The following is a 21,536-nucleotide window of genomic DNA, read 5'->3' on the forward strand; positions in this document are numbered from 1 at the left end:
CGAATGTTACTATCATTTACTAAATAACTTGAAATCATATATATATATATATATATATATATATATATATATATATATATATATATATATATATATATATATATATATATATATATATATATATATATATATATATATATATATATGCACATTAAGTTATATATATATTGTTTATGAATCATAGAGAATAGTCAAAGAATAATTGATTATATGAATATAGTTCCAAAACTTTCGTGACTCAACATTACAGACTTTGCTTATCGTGTCGGAAACGTTTAATCATACAAAGATTAAGTTTAAATTTGGTCAGAAATTTCCGGGACATCACAGCTAAAGTACAGAATTCAAGAATGTTCCAGAATTGAGCCAAAAATAGAAGAACTTGGAGAACAAGTAAAAACATAAAGAGACTCCGGCTGAAGAAATGAAGCCGTCGGATATCCCATCCAAAGCCGCCGACTATGGAGCCGTTTATGGAAGGAACATGGCGACCAAATAACTCGTAGAAAGCTGCAGATTCAGTTTTTTGGTCATAACTTGGAGTTCCAAATGTCCAGACGCCCATATGCATAGCTCTACAACTTCCATTTTATAAGTTTTATCTAATTTGGCCCGGTTCGAAAGTTATAAGGCGCTAAATGGCTGCTGAAAATCAAATAGGAGAATTACGTGTTTTTTTTACCTATTTCTTGTTCCACATCGCCCAAAAATAAATGTAAAAGGCTCTTCCTTACCCTATAAAAGGATGCCTTCACCCTCATAGTTCCATATACCTTTTTGATTCTTTTCTCACTTTTGATAATTGAATTCTCCTACCCATATGAGGTTTATGAAGTTAAGTTGTACATTAGTTTATTATTTTTATGCTTAGGCGTCGAGGTTCTGCCCGAACGTTATCTTTCAATTTTTTTAAGTGTTTCTCGTTGATATGGCCAAAATAGACGGTTTTATTTACGCGGTGTCGTCAGGTCGCAAAATGTCTGAATCAGTTACCAAGAGGGAGTAATGGTTTTATTATTTATATTTAGCTGGGTTTTTCTAGCTATATTTCACCTACTTGTCTTCCTTTTAACGAGTAAGTGGTAAGTATAACTTAGGTTCGTATTTTTGTATGTTTGCTCAGTAATGTGGGACAAAAGTACCTAAATAGTTATCCCTAGCCACAAGTGGTGATAGATTAAACTTAACTAAGGTAATTCAACTATAAAGATAAAAGGGATATGTATGAAGAATAGGATACTGATGGAGAGTTGTTAAAAGAGTTTAACTTCCTAGAATGAACACTAAACCTCAATCAATCGGGCTATGAACCAAATCGATTTGCCACTAAGAGTTTTGGATTTGAAGATTCTGGCTAAGATGAATATCCCTACTCCCAAAGTTAACCTTAGAAGGTTTATACGACCTTAAGGATAGAATCCTATGTACATGAATAAAGTGGTATATCCCTAAAGGAAAGTCTCAGCTTTTCTTAATCCTAGTTGGTTTAAGCACAGTAACATTTCTCCACTTAATACTAGGCTATGCCTTAACATTAACAGGTGTGCAATCCTAGATATCCTAAGGTACTGTTAATTGGATTAGAGGTCTCTCCTTTGCGATCACTTACTCAACCCCTGATCATCTTACAATATCTCAAGAACGTTGCTTCTAACACAAATCATGCTTTTGAGTAAGCTAGTGTTCACTGAACTCTATATTGCCTACTCTAATCACAACCTAAATGGATAGCTCTACTTTGACGGATAAATGGTTAACCGTACGTAGGTACTATATCCCTATTGTGACGTTAAGCACACATAATTACTTACCTTGTATCCTAGGATTGAGCAGGTCCTAGTACTAGGTTATAGCCACATGAGTAAATGGAACGGGTGGTCCAAAAATTAGACTTCTAAACCGTCATGGTTTCAGCATAACAATAGCATAAGTTTCAGATAAGATATTCAACATGTAATAAACGTTTATAACGGATAAACAAGCATGCAAGATGAAAGCAACTTAAAGTAACAAAGTAACTTTATTAGATTAAGGAAAACGTTCACCGTTTACAGACGAGATCTGGACCATTACAAGTGCTGACATCCTCTAGACCGTTCCTAGTATAATCTTCGGCCCCGCTCGGAGGTGAGAAGGCCTTGAAAGCTTCTAGTGAGAGAAATTGTATTGTAGTGAGAGAGTGTGAAGAGGTGTGTGAAAAATGGATGACAAGTGCCCTTTAAATAATGGAAAATTTTACTGTCATACGGCTAGCAGGCCGTATGGCAAGCCGTATGGCCTGCCCGTATGGCAAGGCAAACCGTTTGGCCTGGCCGGATGGGTGACAGGCCGTTTCTAATGTAGGCAAGCCATATGGAAGCCCGGATGGCAAGCCGTATGGCTTACCTGATTTGCCGTTTTTGCTGGATTGTAATTTGGTTTTCGGGGTCGTAACTTGTCTTTCACCGTTTTAGCTCTAGAATCTTCGTTTTAGCTCCGATTCTCCTGATTCTTTTTGCATCGTCTTCGTAATTACTATATCTACAAAATCAAATGACAAAGTGATTATTTTGCCGATAAAGCTTGGAACTTTATTATTTTTGGGCCCTAATATCGATGTAAAAATGTGACTTTTTAGCTGATATCACTTGTTTTAATCATTTCTTTTAATTTAATTATTGTCTTTTATTATTTATCTTTTATTTTATTTATTGTCTTTTATTTTTTTTTCTTATTTACATAGTGTATTTAGTTTATTTTATTGCTTTAATCTATTTAATGTCTTAAATTTATTTAATTGCTTTATTTTCGCCTCCAACTATGAACTAAACGTTCATAGCGAGATTGTGTGAGATTTATAGATGAAGCCGCCGGCTTCCATGCTTCTAATAATTGTGTTTCTGTGATTGGCTTTTGATCTGTTTATTGCTGCCATGTTCTAGATCTTTATTTGCATGCTTAATGATCAAGTGATAAGAGTTAGGATTAACTAGTAATTAATTCTAAGTAAGCTTTTACTCGATTCATTTAACTTTGGAGATTGTTCACACCAATAAAGTATTTGGGTTGCATGAAATTTAACTAAAGATCATGTGTAGTAATGAATCAGATAAACATTATTTATGCTCATATAATAAACTCACTATTGTTAGGCTTAATCGAAGAACCCTTGCTTATGAGAATTCAATTATTGATTGCATGAAAGCTTAGTCAAAAGATTATTTTTCAACTAGTAACTTGCATTGATCTAATTAGGTTTATCAGCTTATCTATTTGCCAGTCTGGTTGAATGTTGCCTTAGTCCACACCACAAGATTAAGAAGACATTTATCATGTGATTATTTGAATACTGTAAGTTAAGATATTAACTTTAAACACTCACTTAATTCATATATGCTTTAAGTCCTGGTTTGTGAACTTTATGTGATATCTAGCTTAACCTTTTAAGGATAATAATTGGTTTATGATTGTTATTTTGCTATTTATTAGTATGAGTAACGAAACTATCTAATAATAAATCCCTCATAATTTACAAGTCCAAGTAATCACTTTGATTTAATATATTTGAATTTAATCCAACTTTTATCTTAGTCTTATCAAAAGCTCTTAATAAACTATAATATTATAATATTAATAATCTGATACAATTTAATAATCTTCTATTTCTTTCCTAAGAAGTATATTTAAAAGACAACTCTTATCCGCTTCTGTAGTCCCTGCGGAACGATTCCTGACTTACTAATTACTTTACTATCTTGATTGGGTTTTATTGCTCATTAGGTTGTTGAAAGTGAAAAGTAATTAAGGTAATATAAATTTAAAAGCTGAAAACAAATTAAGAACTTCATAGCACACACCTTTGGCACATCAATAACAAAACCATCCTCCATAGTGACAAGTTTTGGTGCATCTATTTTAATAAGTTTCGGGCACTGAACATCACCATGGCTAACACACCTTACAACAAGAAATCCTCGGAGGCTTTCACTCATATTCGATTCGAACAACATCAATTAACCATCGCTTACCATTCAAATTAGGGGTACCAACTTTAATACTCTTCTTAAGTTCCATGTTAGCCAAAATTTCTATTAGAGCACGAGCATAATTTGGCCGCCCTCAGGCATCCACACATATAGAGCTAGTGTATGAATCTTGCATCTTTGGTTCACCTATTTTTGACACCATTAAACTTAACCCGTCAGCTGTAAATCCAACTAGGGGCACATCATGGAATTCCACCCATACCGGGACTTTGGTAAGTTCCTCCTTAGTTAATGACACATTAGGCTCCCATTTATTAATAAAAATATGATTCTTTCGGATTATCCAAGGACTTTGTTCTAGCAAATCCATTAACCCTTTTCAGTAGAAAACTTGAAAAAGAAGAATGCTTTAGCGTTCATCTTAACTTTCTCAATACCGAACATTCTCCAAACATTTATAGCATAATTTTAGACTACTGGGAAGGCTATCCTCCGTCCAATGAAATATCCATAGAGTGTATTGGCATACCTATTAGTTGCTTCTTAAACAGAGGCTATCGGAAGGACCACATCAATGTCACTATCACCTGCATCTTCCTGATTAACGTATCCAAAGTTTATCAGTTGCTTATTTTGGGATCCAGTTGTCGCCTATAGATATGATCCCTTAGGCTTTGATAAATTAACACCTTCATCCTGAATCATATCGTTTGGAGTTTGATTCACTACAGGCTTAGGTGTATCATTCTGGATATATTCCTTAATCCACTTATCTTCATCTGAATCATCAGATGATGTCTTAACACTGCAATTATCCTTCACTTCTTTATTTGTAACGACCCAATCCGTTATCCAACCAAAAACGTAACAAATTTTTTTTAACCAGTTCATCTGGACGGCGTCCAGTTGTGAAGGCCAGGACAGTGTCCAAGTGAAAAGACACAAATACCCCTCTTAATATAACAAAATTGCACAGCTGGCCCGCCAGTTCATCTGGACGGCGTCCAATAATCTGAACGGCGTCCAGTCTTTCTTTACTGGACGATGTCCCACCATCTGGACGGCGTCCGATTCAACTGCACAAGACTGAAACTCAAACAGGGTCTTACGAATCTCCCCCACTTAAAGTGGATCACGTCCCCGTGATCCCCGCCACTTTACCAACAGGACCCACGCTCTTTGGTCCTTCGGCATACCTCCAAACTCGTTGTCCACCACCAATTCCATCAAATTCGAAGATTTCATACAACTCCTTTAGGCGACTTTACTCAAAAGTTACCCTTCCGATTTAAATCATCATCCGTGATTTACCAAATCTACCAAACCGAGCACTAAGTCTCGCTTCATTCCCAAACCGGAACGAACTCACGCCTTGACCGCATGACAAACACATGCCAACATTCCAAATCTCGTACCGAGTTCGCATTCCCTTTAGCGTACCCTTATCATGTACATCACTAAAGTAACAACACACCAATAATATGGCCAACAAATATCACAATGGAGCTGATGAAAAGTGAATCCTCACGATTGGATACCACTTATCCCACATTCTCACGCGTACGTGGCCGATGAAAAGTAGTAGATCAAACGCTAACCACTTACCACTACGCAACAAGAGGCCGACAAAAAGTGCATCCTTATGGATCACACTTACCTCTCCTCACACATGGCCAAACAAAAGCGATTCCTAACGGAAAACGCATTCCACACACCAATAAGTAGCCAACAAAAAGTGAATCCTAACGGATAACACTTACTACTTATCGCCCTCCAACCGTGGCTAACGAAAAGTGAATCCTCGCAATTGGATAGCACTTGCCACAATACATACAAAAAAACTAAGTATATACGCCTACTTAGAATCATTCCACTCGACTTGGAATCTCCCGCACACGAAATCATACGTATGCACAAACATCGCTATAACGATTTCACAAAACATAACTTATATCACACATAGGTTCAAGAATACAATTCTCTAAAAGAGAATTTGGCACACCATCCCTCAACTACGGGACCTTTCCTTGCTCAACGAGCCCCCCCATTTGTCTCTTAATGAGCTCAACCACATTACCACCTCAAGTAGTAATTCACATCCAAACCAATAAATACAATTTAACCAAAATTGTACTTTACCACAAATCGACCAATCTAGGTCCGGACACAACTCAGGATCTACCACGAGTATTATCCGAAATTTCACACTAAAACCTCCTCGTGTGGGAGTGTAACTCCCCCACTTGAAACACATTCCATAACCACATCGCCATGGTAACATCATCCCGAGATAGTTACCACTCTCCAAAATACGTGACCAATCTATCCCTGGGTCGTAGTACCCGAATTCTCAAGAATTCATTTCGCACACTAGAAATTGATGTTCACCGTCACCCGTTGGCGTAATTTAAGCAACGACAAAAAGCCAACACAACACGCACCTTGTACAACTGTACAATGCTACCAAAAGGTAGACTTTTCTAACCATTGGGTTCACACGACCCATCACCACGTCTTGCTCCAACCTTGAGCATACAAAGTGAAACGACCCGTCCATATTACTATAAACGCAGTACGTTAGTCATTGGTCCCATAGCGAGGTATTTGACCTCTATATGATATGTTTTAGAAAATATTGTATTCGTTTCATAAAAAGCACACCATTATTATACATAATGCATGTTTTAAACAAGTGGGCGATTATTTAAGAAATAATTCCCAAAATACATCGATTTCCAAATACTACACACCAGTCGAATATAATACATGACATAGTTTTTATTGAATGCAACACTTTATTTAAATAAAAGTATGAGACTCCATGCACAGCTTGCTCAGATAATGCAACAGCGAAAGACTTTCTTAAGGACCTGAGAATAAACATGCGTAAACAGTCAACACAAAGGTTGGTGAGATATATAGGTTTATCATCAATATAAATATAGACCACAAGATTTCATAGTTACAAATATATGTACACACACAAGTGTATAAAAGTATTCTATAAGTTGTTGAGCGCTTCGGTAACCATACTTAACCATTAATGTGGCATATTCCCTTTATTATGAAATCTCCCTACACTGTACCAAGTGTAGTAAAAATGAAGTACTATGCAACTGTTTACGATACTAGAGCGACTAGCCCGGTTGGGGTTTTCAACCCCGATAGATCTATCAATAGGATTCGCGCTTGCATGTTCTTACAACATGTAAATATTAGTTACCAAGCTATTAGAGAAGATATGCAATGTGGTACAACTCAACGTAGAATATATTTTAAGTACTTGTGTCCATAGCGTAAAACATAAAATGCATGTATTCTCATCCCAAAATATTTTTAGAGTTTAGAAATGGGACTATATACTCACAGTAGTAAAAGTATATTAATAATAAGTTTTCAACTTATTAAAAATATAACCAGCGTCTTTGGATTCACGAACCTATAACAATAATAACGATTCAGATAATAATACGACATATGAATAAAATAAAGCAAGTTCATAGAATACTTATATAATAATTTTTAACATTTTATGTTAGTAGTCCATTGTTAGTAGTCATTTGTTAGTAGTCCAAAATAGTCCGAAAAGTCCAACAGTCCAATAATCGGTATATATATATATATAATCTTAGAATTACCCCACGGCGTATTATATACGTATTGTCTTTGCATCAACCCAGAGACGTATTGTATACGTATTGTCTTAGGATTCATCAAAACGTATTGTATACATATTGTGTTAGGACGTACCAAGAATATTATTATACATATATACAATCACATAATTAACCAAGATTATAATATTTTGTTATACTACTGATAAAATGTCCAAATATATATATAATATAGGAAAATTTAACAAGGATATGGTTAATATAGTTTTTATAATATAAATTTCGTCCATACAACGTTAATTTTAGCAGATTTTGTTTTGCTCGCCAAATATTCATTACAACTCCGTTTAAAGTGAATCAAATTGCTATGGATTCATTAAGAAATAAATTTTACAAAACCAATTCGAAAAGTTCATCCCAAGTAGTATTTTGTAGAGCTTTACCCTCTTTTTGTGTCGGTGGACAGATTTGGAAAAATCCCGGCATCCACCCAATATATGATTTTTGATAAAATACTTCCACTTTGTCTAAAATCATGAAAAAAATACTGGAAGTCTTATTTAAATATATTAACATATTTCCAAAGTCTTAGCCTCGAACTCAAAGTCTAAGATAGATTTTTAATTCCCAACCCAAAACAGCCCGCTTTTTACCGAATGGAGATTAAAGGATATATGTTAAGTTTCAAGGTGTTCTTCATATGTACAAGTTATAAGTTCTTATATTAAATTAATATAACATCATAATACATATAAATAAGTGTTATTAGAGTTAAGTTAGAAAGATTAGATTAGTTTTTCAAACAAGCTTGGTGTTCACCAAAACAAGTTCTAGTTTTTACAAGTTTTATAAGTATAATAAGATAGCAACTATACAAGGAATTGAACAAGGATTTTGAGAAGTATTTTACCTTGATTATGAAGAGGAAATTTGCTGAGATTAAAGTATGATATGAGAGCATTCAAGTGTGTGTCTTTAATTTAAGAAAATGTGGAGTAAAAATGAGTTAAAATGGTCCTTATTTATAATTTTATAATTTTGGCTTTTAGTGAAAATATCTAAGATAAGTTAAATTGAATTAAGTCATGCATGACATATTAAATTGATTAGGTCATTGATAACATATTACACAAATAATTGCAGATTTCTATTGGTATATACCAATAGTAAATACTTCTAGAAGCTGTGTATAATACGGGTAAAAATACCGTATGAATGCGAGTAGAATTCTTTGAGGAAATTGAACGGAAATATGAGTATAGCTATCCTTTATATGTATTGGTATATTATAAAGTGTATTCAATACTTGTAAGGATGTATTTACACTCGTAATACATTATATGTAAATACATTTTAACATAAGTTAATTACGTCGTTTAAATAGTAACATATATATTGTTTGAAAACTCTTTAAATTAGTAGTATGAATATATATATATATATATATATATATATATATATATATATATATATATATATATATATATATATATATATATAATACTTTGTTAATATACTTAATGAGATATTTAATTATCATATTTTCAAGTTAAATATATATAAATCCATATATATACACAATAATTAAACAATTAAATCAAGTTATGACGTTCGTGAATCGTCGAAATAAAAGGGTGACCAAAAGCTTGTGTAAAACTCTTTTCGGAGGTTCAAGATTTATTAAAATTCATTGCTTATCAAGTTAGAATTATATAAAGATTAAGTTTAAATTTGGTCGGAAATTTCCGGGTCGTCACACAAAGGATCTGTACCTATCCTTAATCACTTCGAACGAAGAGTTCATCACCAATTACACAAACTTTATTCTTGCAATCCTCCGATTGCCATAGCTTGTTAAAGTTCCACCTAGTCACTCATGTACCTGAGGGTTTCTCTCCGGTACCCTAAGTACAATGTAACCACAACGTCGTCGGAGTCAAAAATTACGCTTGCAGGTATGAAAGAGGCATATGACATCGCGTCACATAGACTCCACTATCAACATTCATCGAGGCTGACAAGCTCGACCTCGAGGGTTCCATTCATCCGATATTACCCATCACAACATTAAAGTGAGCTTAAGTCATCCGTACCCGACGAAACTCATTTTTAATCAATTACGACATAAAAGCGACCACGCGCTACCAAAACAACACTAGAGCCCATTCTCATGGCTTGGTAAAATCTTTCGCCCAACACTAAGGAATGCTTGGAAGCACCAAGTCTTATGCCTTTCGCCCGTCAATTCGACCATCATCATAGGGTAATTCCATAAGGAACGTTACCCCTCATCACACTACGCACTAACACAAAATGCATCAAACAAAATCATAAATACCTTTCAATAGAAATATCAAAAAGTACCTGAACATCGTCGTCAGGTTCTCATGCATCACCAACTAATTTCGGGCATGCCGACTTTCGATGTCCCTCCTTTCGATAATTAAAACATGTAACCTTGTTAGACTTCGCATTCGTACATTAGCGCGACAAATGACCCCGTTGTCCGCAATTATAACACGTGGGTATAAAACCACCGGTACCACTCTTCTTCACGCTTCCGACACCCTCGGAAATACTTTTACTCTTTTTGTTCAATTGCATCGTAGTTTCGGACTTTCGCTTACTAACATCGGAACCACTCTTTTTTAGAACAAGCGTCTCAAAACCCTTCGCCATGTCAAACAACTCGTCAATAGTTTTCACCGAGTTCCTACTAATCTTTTCTTAGTAATGATCATTCAAGGTTCGGTAAAAGTCTTCCTTCAACATGTGGTCATTCCCGACATACTCCGGGCAAAATTGGGTCTTCGATAAGAAAACGAATTTGAGAGTGTTTAAATCCATTGACCCTTGCCTCAAAGCACGCAACTCGTCCTTAAGCTTAGAAAGATCGGCCAAAGTTCGATACTCCTTGAAAAATTCCGCTTTGAACTCGTCCCATGTGAACTCCATACATTGTTCCTCACTATAGAGTTGGATTTTTGCATCCCACCACAACTTGGCGTCACCCCTTAACATACTACTACCATACCTCATCTTTTTATTGAGAGGGCACTCACTAGTACAAAAGGCCCCCTCCATATCGGAGATCCATCAAGCACTCTTGAGTGGGTCTCGTTCGCCATAAAAAGTAGGAGGTTGAGCATCCTTGAAGTTTTTGTAGTAGAAGTCTCGCCTTCCCATATTATCTTCGTGAAGGACAATCTTAACTTGTTCCTTAACTAGACCGAATACTTCCTCGTTAATCGAATATAGAAACATCTTCCTAACGTCCTCTAGAAAAGCCGCACGTTGCCCTTGTATAATGGCCTCAACCTTGGCCGTGAACTCGGAGTCTTCGCCTTGATCATCCTTATCATGTTCGTTCCTCGTCTTCATTCTAAGAAATGAACTCGGTTAGGAACGCAACACAAGTGAATTACATACACCGCTAAGATCTATATTCACAATCATATAAATATGCCACCATTCGTACATCCCATCTAGTTCAATACTTGTTATACATCACTTGCATGACTTGGCTTGCAACCGTAATAATGGTCGCGAAGCATTATTACGCTCACACGTCATGCCGAGCTCATGAATACAACAACCATCTCGCTAGATATTCAACGCAAACAACGTGATTAATAACAACATAATCAATACATAGCTAGTTCACCTACAATCTAAGGCACTAGCTAAAACCCGAGCCGACCCGTAATCCTACAAGTCCCGCAACAAATAAGCACACACAAAAAGTCTAAGTCTAGGCGCCTATCTCAAGTCACCTAAATCCCTTAGACCATGCTCTGATACCACTTGTAACGACCCAACCCGTTATCCAACCGAAAACGTAACAAATTTTTTTTTAACCAGTTCATCTGAACGGCGTCCAGTTATCTGGACGGCGTCCAGTTGTGAAGGTCAGGACGGCGTCCAAGTGAAAAGACACAAATACCTCTCTTAATATAACAAAACTGCACAGCTGGCCCGCCAGTTCATCTGGACAGCGTCCAGTCTTTCTTTACTAGACGGCGTCCCACCATCTGGAGGGCGTCCCATTCAACTGCACAAGACTGAAACTAAAACAGGGTCTTACATTATTCTCATTATCAATATCAATTGGTTGTTTATTAGGCACTCCCGTTGAAGAATCAACGTAACGCTGTTGATTAACATAGTGTTCCGAATTAGATGATTCCTCAGACACATCATCCTTATGCTTACAATCACCAGGGTTAACCACACCGATACTACGACTTCGTAAAACCCAAGTTGCCGTATCTTGATTTTTCTTTTTCTTCAACATTAAACCCACACAATGAACACAAGACACAACCAATGAGTGGAAGGAAGAATTAACGTGTAAAAAAGCTGCCAAAAACAAAGATTGACGTTCGAAAAAGAAAAATTGTCGTGGGACATACGAGAGTTTCGGAGCTGGCAAAATATTTACAATGGTGATGAAGAATTATCATTAATTAATTAATTAATTACTATGTTATGTCATAATTAAATCTTTAATTACGTAGGAGACGCAACACTATGCAATTTATTTTTAAGTGATAATTAGAGTTGAAACTGCATAGTCATTATTCAAAATTGTATTCCATTACTAGAGATTGTGTAACTATTATTTAAAATTGTGTAGTAATTATTTGAATTACATAGTCATTATTATAAAACACATTGATATTATTTGAAAATGTGTAGCTGTTATTCATTTTTGCATAATTATTATTTGGAATAAGTGTACAAATAATCACATATTTATATTTTCGCCCCTACATTTTTTGTTAATTAATAATTTTAGTTAAAAAAATTAAACTCAAAGTAAGGTTTCAACAGTGCCAACCTCCATGATTAGCTAATTAAATTGTAAACTCAAATTCAGGTTTCAACAGTGCCAACCTCCATGATTAGCAAATTAAAAAAAAAAAAAAAAAAAAAAATTCAAAGTCAGGTTTCAACAGCGCCAATATCCATGATTAGTTAATCAATTGTAATGCCATTATACAAATTAGAATTATAGATCATTATTCAAAATTATATATCATTATTAGAGATCGTGTAACTATTATTTGAAAGTGCATAGTATTTATTCGAAATTATATAGTAATTATGATAAATTACATTGGTATTATTCGAAAGTGTAGCCATTATTCAGCATAATCATTGTTTGGATTAAGCGTAAAAATAATAACATATTTACATTTTGATTCCTACATTTTTTTAGTTAAAACATTTCAATAAAAAAAAAACTCTAAGTCGGTTTCATTAGTGCAAACCTCTATGATTAGCCAATCAAACTGTAATGTCGTTACACAAATTAGAATTATAGATAATAATCAATAATTTAGTAATTAATAATCATATATTTAATATTATTTTTATCTTTGTTAACCTATTTCCCAATACTTTTTTTTTTACAATAAAGGCATATACGTAAGAAAAATTATATATAAATAGATACTAAAATATTTGAATTGAAGAAGATCAAATGCTTAAATAAATTATGATATTTAAACATTAGGATATTTAACTTTCAAAGTACGAGTGCTTCAAAGTATGAGTGCTTGTGACAGAAGAAAATGTACCTCTAGTAATTGTCACAAATTGAACATAATATATATAAGTTGTTGATTATTTTGGTTTCTAGTATATTATAATTCGGTAATATAATAATTAGAAGTTAAGGGTGTTTTAGAGGGTGTACGATTGTGAGCAATTGCATCTGGCTCAAAAGTTTGAAAGAATCTAAAATCTTGAATGAATCATACAGTGTTCTTTCAATGATGGAAAGAAAAATGCATCATTTTTTAAACAACTTTGCACATTTAAAAGATGATTTGAAGACAAACTCAAGGATTATGAAGACACAACGACATTTAAAATCCCATTATTGATAATGATATATTGGAGAGTACTGACTAGAAACAGTTCTCATAATTTTGCTTTCAAAAATGTTAGGAGTATCTTTTAATTCAAAGAATAGTCGAAGTAAGAAGAGATGCCAATTATTCGAGAATAAAACACTTTGATGCGGTTTATTTTATAACTTTTTTTTGTTGATTACTATGTATGAGGGCTGATTTTATATTTCGAACAGGGCATTCGAAATTAGTGAGTCGGCCCTAATCAAAAGACTTTTAGTTTAGAAGTATCAAGATAATTTATCAAATTCGAAGTTGAGTTTGAATCTCGCGATTAACTATTTATAATTAAATGTGTATTTAGTGTTTTTAAAAATAGTAATAAATAGGCTATATAGTTTAATTTTTTTTTCCAATATAAGCTATATACCATAAAAATTGTCAGTATAGGTCACATACTTTTAAAAAAATGTATTGATATATACAATTCGTAACCGGGTACAGGCTAAACCGGATAAATTACTTAGATGTCAATTTTTTATTTTATTTTAAAGATGACATAGACGTTAAAATTAGAAAACTGAGGTATTTGTATCATTTCAATTTACATCTCCATCTTCATCACTTATTATTAGAGCACTCCCATCGGTACCGCCGTGGGGTCCGCCCAGCTGACCGCGCACCTGGGCGTCGATGGCAGCGGGCCGCCCAGGAGTCCGCCCAAGGGTCCGCCCGGCCTATCGTCTCCCATTTCGTGTTTTTTGGTCACAATTGTGTACTGGAAAAATGGTATTTTCAACCGTTTGAAGAAAACAAATCCAACGGCTACTTCAAGGCGATTTTTGATTTTTTTTTCCTTTTCTTTTTCACTCTATATATACACATTCATTTCTCAATCTTTACATTCATACATTCATCAATATTTTTCATATTCAAAATCAAATTATCATCTCAAATTATCAATCTTTTTTCAAAATAAAATGAATCCAAATAACCCAAATTTCGATCCCGATCTAAATGTGGTATTAATGATCATTAATACCACTAATAATCGATCACTCAAAGCACTTGATCAATTGGATAATTAAGCGATAATGAAGAAGTTGAACTCGTACCAAGAGCACCTAGAAGATATTTATATAGAGATCGTGAAGGCCGTGCAAAAGCTTTATGGAATGATTATTTTTCCGACACTTGTACATTTCCAGAAGATATTTTCGTAGATGTTATCAAATGCGCAAAGCTTTGTTTCTCCGTATATGTCAAGGTATAATGAATTTTTCTCAAACTCTGATTCTCGAGTATTTTACTTATTTTCATCAAAGACGTGATGCTACCGGATTACTTAGTTTTAATATTGTCCAAAAACTAACATTCGACATACGTCAAGTAGCTTATGATGCGTCGGCCGATCTTTTTGATGAGTATTTGCATATAGGTGAGCAAACCTCATATGATTGTTTACACAAATTTTGCAAATGTGTGTTTCACTTGTACGCAACCGAATATTTGAGAAAACCAACTGCACAAGATGTGCAACGCTTAATCGCTAAACATGCTCAAATACATGGGTTACCGGGGATGTTAGGAAGCATCGATTGTATGCATTGGAGATGAATAAATTGTCCGGCACGTTGGAAGGGGCATTATACACGAGGTGACCATGGTTACCCGTCAATTATGCTTGAAGCAGTAGCGTTATATGATAGATGGTTTCATGACCCGTCCTAATCCATCTGGACGAATACATTACATTTGGTTACATCGCGAGGTACTTGACCTCTATATGATACATTTTACAAATATTGCATTCATTTTTTAAAAGACAATCTTTCTTTACATCGAAAGTCGACGGCATGCATACCATTTCAAATATATATCCAACTATAATTGACTTAATGGTAATCTTGATGAACTCTATAACTCGAATGCAACGTCTTTTGAAATATACCATGAATGACTCCACGTAATATCTCTAAAATGAGCAAATGCACAGCGGAAGATTTCTTTCATACCTGAGAATAAACATGCTTTAAAGTGTCAACCAAAAGGTTGGTGAGTTCATTAGTTTATCATAAATAATCATTTCATAATTTTAATAGACCACAAGATTTCATATTTTCATTTCTCATAAACATCATGCATAAAAATCATTCATATGGATTGAACACCTGGTAATCGACCTTAACAAAATTCATATAGAATATCCTCATCATTCCGGGACAACTTCGGACATGATAAATTTGCCATCATTCCCGGAACACTTCGGACATGATAATTTCGCCATCATTCCCGGAAAACTTCGGACATGATAAATTCGCCATCATTCCGGGAAAACTTCGGACATGATAAATTTTCCATCATTCCGGGAAAGCTTCAGACATGATAAATTCGCCATCATTCCGGGAAAACTTCGGACATGATAAATTCACCATCATTCCGGGAAAACTTCGGACATGATAAAAAGGGCACATTCGATTTCGATAATTCAACCATAGAATGTAGTTTCGATTACTTGTGTCTATTTCATAAAACAGTTATAAAAGTATTTCATGTATTCGCAGTTCAAAATATATTTCAAAGGCATTTAACAACAGTTATAAAAACAGCGCATGTATTCTCAGTCCCAAAAATGTAAAAAGTAAAAGGGAGCAAATGAAACTCACCTAATGTATTTTGTAGTAAAAAATACATATAAGGATATTTAACAACTGAACAATGCAGGGTCTGCCTCGGATTCACGAACCTGTATCAATTATATATATTAAAACATATAATTGAAATCTCAAAATTTCATTTATTAATATATATTATTTATATATATATTGTAGTTATATATGATTTATACTAGAATCCATTTTAAAAAATGTATAATTTATTTTATATCTTAAATTATATGTTTTGTATATTTATTTTGTGTATGTATTTAAAGTGGTTAATATAGTCATTTTGATATCTATATTAACACTTAGTATTATATTAAAAATACGTAACTTCTTGTATGTAAGTTTTTATATAAGTAATGTTACTATGATTTATATATAGAATATTAATATATATGTAAATAATATGTTTTATGTACAAATTTTTATTTGTTTAAAAATGATAGTTTTGATATTACTGATTTACTACTAGTATTAATAATAACTTTATTAAAATGATAATATTAATAATAATGATATTGTTAATAACAATACTTTCGTTTAATAATAATACTAATTATACTAATAGTTACAAAAGTGATACTAATACTAAAATAATGATAACTTGTATTATTTTCATATTAATAATCCTATTTATAATAATACTTATATCAATATTACTAATACTACTAATAATAACACTAATAGTATTTAATGATTTTACTTGATAACAAAATGATAATAGTATTAATCATAGTATTTATTGTTTTACATAATAATAATGATAGTACAAATATTAGTCGTTAATAATAATAATAATAATAATAATAATAATAATAATAATAATAATAATAATAATAATAATAATAATAATAATAATAATAATAATAATAATAACAATAATAACAATAACAATATTCCTACTTACAACTAAAATCATACTAATAATAATGATAATATCAATAATACTTGATAATGTTAATAATTGGTAACTTTTATGAATACACCTGTATTAGTAATAATAATAAGGATAATAGTAATTATAACTATAATACTTGTAACGATAACAATAATTAATATTATCAATAACAATAATAATAATAACAATAATAAAAAGATTAATAATAATAATAATAATAATAATAGTAATAGTAATAATAATAATAATATTAATAATATTAATAATAATAATAATAATAATAATAATAATAATAATAATAATAATAATAATAATAATAATAATAATAATAATAATAATAATAATAATAATAATAATAATAATAATAATAATAATAATAATAATAATAATAATAGAATTAGTAATAAAAACTACCTTAAAGGCTCCTCTAAAAAATAATGCTCGAAGTGGGACTCGAACCCATGACCTCTCGTAACCCGACACTCACCCTAACCATCCATCTGCCATCTGCTTTTCTGATTAAACTCTAACCCAATTTCTTATAACCCGTGAGTATCCTGTTCTATTTCTTCTTCTTCCTCCCAAAACGCAATCGACCAGTGGAGAGTAGAATGACTATTTAAATTGCCAGGTTTGTGATGTGAGATTGACACAGAAATGAAATGAATGTGGAACATTTGTATGTTCACAACAGAAAAGAAAATTAAGAGCATTATCAGACTCGTTTTGAATATTATGAACTCAAATCGTGTTTTCAAAATCTAAACACTTTTAGATTAATGTTTCAACATGAAATAGATTGTAAAGCATTCCTAAAAACTTTCTGGATCACCAATTGATCCAAACACATCATCACGAATTCAAATTTTAAGATAAACAAATCGATTGACTTTTTCAATTGAAACTTTGACTACGAAATTAGGACTCGAAAAGAAAAATTGAAGTGTGAAACTTTGCAGAAACATTCACTAGGAGATTCTTAACACTTCTGCAATATTAGATTTTGAAAAACAATTCAAGATTGAGCCAATGCGAAAAAGTTATGCGTACAGGGGAAACAAGCTGTGTTTTATTTGATTTTTTCTGATTAATTCAAGAATTGCAGTGAAAATTGGGTTTGTTTAAGTAACTAGCGAATTATAATGCTTATAATTCATTGAGTTTGTTGTGTAGTGATTAATGGATGTCGACGTATAACAGCCCATAGACAGAATCAGACAGGGGAATAAAATGGTGAAGAAAAGAAAGAAAAAAAATAAAAAAAATTGTTTGATCGTGAATTATATGACAGATATAAATCAACTCGTTTGGAAACTTGCGGATGGAAACAAGAATATTATGATGTACGATTGAGATGCCTAACAGAAAGGGATTCTGTAACTTATTTATAATTAATATTAGTATTAAGAATATAAATAATATATTAATAATAATAATATAAGTAGTATTATCGAAAATAGTCAAAAAAATACTGATAATAGAATATAATAATAATAATAATATTACAAATCAAAATAATACTAAATATAATAATAGTAATAATAATAATGATAATAATATCACTAATACTAATTTTTAGTGATAATAAATAATGGTATTTATAATAATAATTATATAAAAAAATGATAATGTTCATATTATTAAAGATAATAATGAATTTTTAATGATAATACTTAATAATAATACTAGTCATCATAAGTTACATGTTTCATTTTTTTTTCTATCCAATATGTACAATGATAATATTAATAATACAAATAATAATATTGATATTAATATTAACATTAATAATGAGAGTAATATTAATATATTAACTATATTATAACTTGTAATTATATTTAATATATTACTGTTACATCTTATTAATTATATCATATTTATTAATTATATAATATATATTATAGAGTAACCTGTATTGAATATTTAATCTTTATAAACCCTATATATATATATATATATATATATATATATATATATATATATATATATATATATATATATATATATATATATATATTTAGATTCATTTTAGCAACAGCTTTATTATTCTACATAATACTTTATATTTACACTTCATCTTATTATATTGTATTATATTATTTCAAATTAACATTTACATTTATATTTATATTTACATATTTATTTGCACACCATTATTCGTGAATCGTCGATCGTAGTAGAAGGGTAAATGAATATATGAACACAGTTTATAGTTTTCTAGACTCAACGTTACATACTTTGCTTATCGTATCGAAATCATATAAAGATTAAGTTTAAATTTAGTCGGAAATTTCCGGGTCGTCACAGTACCTACCCGTTAAAGAAATTTCTTCCCGAAATTTGAGGGAGGTGGTCATGGCTAACAATAAAAATGTTTTCATGATGCATATGAGTTGATAAATAGAGTTTTTATCACCGTGGAGTAATATGAATAAGACAATTCGATTATTCGGAGAGCACGAGTGAAGCTATCACAAAAGAGTGAAGTGAATAAATGTAAGTTCGTCTTAACCGGTGATGTAGTCACGGTTGATCTTAGAAAATAAGGTGCGTCTTAACTTTTGACGTAGTCTGGTTTGAATTCCGGAATTCAAGGGATTTAAAGAAAATCTTCGAAATCTAAAAGATTTGATTCTTCGGCGAATAAGGAAACTAAGATCTCTATAATTAATTACGGTGATCTGCCTTGATTACTCTGTCTGATATTTCCATTATAAATTAAACTCTTTCGTTCCATTATTCTCACCCTTCCTATATTTTTTTTCTTAGTTCATACATCCAAAAGATTATGAAAATGTTTGATCCAGCTCTAATCCTTGATATTTTTCTAATTATCATTTCTGTCATCCTTCTTTTCAATCTTCCACCTGAAAAATCTGTTTACTTCTATTATTACCTTGGGTGATACTATTCTTAATTATACTGTGTCTTTATGTTGCTATTCGTATTAATATCCACGGTTTGTAATTTCTGCGTTGTTGTTGGGTTTTATATCTTCCCTTATATTTTGATGTCCCTGCTTCTGTTTCCTATAATTATTGTCATCTACAGTTAATGCTTTCTCCTATTTGCTGTGATTTATACCCCCATTTACACTTCGAAGCTTTATGCTCTGCTTTCCCTTCTATCCATTAAGCACATCATGTAATGGTCCAAAATTCGTGGTATGGAGTTTCGAATGAACATGGCTAATGTTCTAAGAAAGAAATCATAATAGCACGATATTGGTTTGTTAAATTACTAGAATTCAAGAGAAAAGATAGAACTATCAAGAAAATATGTTCTTGATTTGTTTATAAATTAGATTGAATATAAGAGTCGTGTAACATGGCACATGATGACGTTGTGATCTGTGAATCATCATGTTTCATTAGAAACTCAGCATGACTTACTGTAATATAATCACGTTGATCAAGTGTCATTATATTATACTAACTCATGCATTAATTTCCAACACTACTTCAAAAACATTCATAGTTTAAACTCGAAAGTTTACAGAATATAGAAACTAACAGTTTCTTATATGATGTAACAATGATAGCACGAAGAGATTAATGATTTCGGGTAAGAATAGTTATGAAAATATCTTCAGAAATATGGAGGATATTAATAATGAAAGATACGATGATATCTTGAAATTTCTAATATCGAAGGATGGTGAAGAAAATTTGTCCGCAAGAGTTTAGAGTCAGAAGCAAGGTATTTGATATTGACTTCAGTAGATAATGAATCATTTGAATTCTTTGAAGGCAGGTTTAATCTTTGTAATTTGTCCTTGGCTTCCTTCATAGTTTCGCATAATCCGCTTTTCGGTACTAAATTTTCTATTAAGCGTTCTCAACCTTCCATTCTTTATTATCAAACTTTTGGCCATTTAGACCATCTACAATTTTGATGTTTCCTCTGCATTTAATGCTATCATATCTGAATCATCGGTTATCAATCCGAGGTGGTTTTAAGAGATTTGTGTTGTTAGATGATTAAACGTTGATGGTAATATGGTGGAATATAAAAGGTTCCCCGATAACAATGACGAAAGAGCAATCGTATCCATCAAGGTTATAATAAGACTGATTCGAATGAAAGTCGAAGTTGACTTGCTGGAGCTGTGACAAAATTTGCTACTTTGGAAAGGGAGTGCAAAGTTATTTTCGGTAATATCAACACCAAATGAGCTAGCACAGATTCGTGTTAAACGTTTACTCGTGTTCCGAGAGTTTCTAGGTACTTAAGTATATGCATCAATCTTTTCTTCCGTAGATGAAATGCGGTTGGTTCATCCTCCCGATTGAGGTGTTTTCAAGAATCATGAAAGGTTTGAATGCAGACTGTAATCGTCAAGATACAAATGAGGTTTAAGATGAAATCAAGTGGCAAACTTGAAGAATTGTTTAGTTTCATATGTTATAATCAGTATTTTAATTCATTTTAATTGTCCAATATTAGTAGTCCACAGTTGATAGTCCACAGTTAACAGTCTAATAATTCATATATAGCTTAATATATAATATTCGAATTAATTAATACGTATCGTGACC

Source organism: Rutidosis leptorrhynchoides, chromosome 2 (genome assembly GCF_046630445.1).
Source record: "Rutidosis leptorrhynchoides isolate AG116_Rl617_1_P2 chromosome 2, CSIRO_AGI_Rlap_v1, whole genome shotgun sequence".
Lineage (NCBI taxonomy): Eukaryota > Viridiplantae > Streptophyta > Magnoliopsida > Asterales > Asteraceae > Rutidosis > Rutidosis leptorrhynchoides.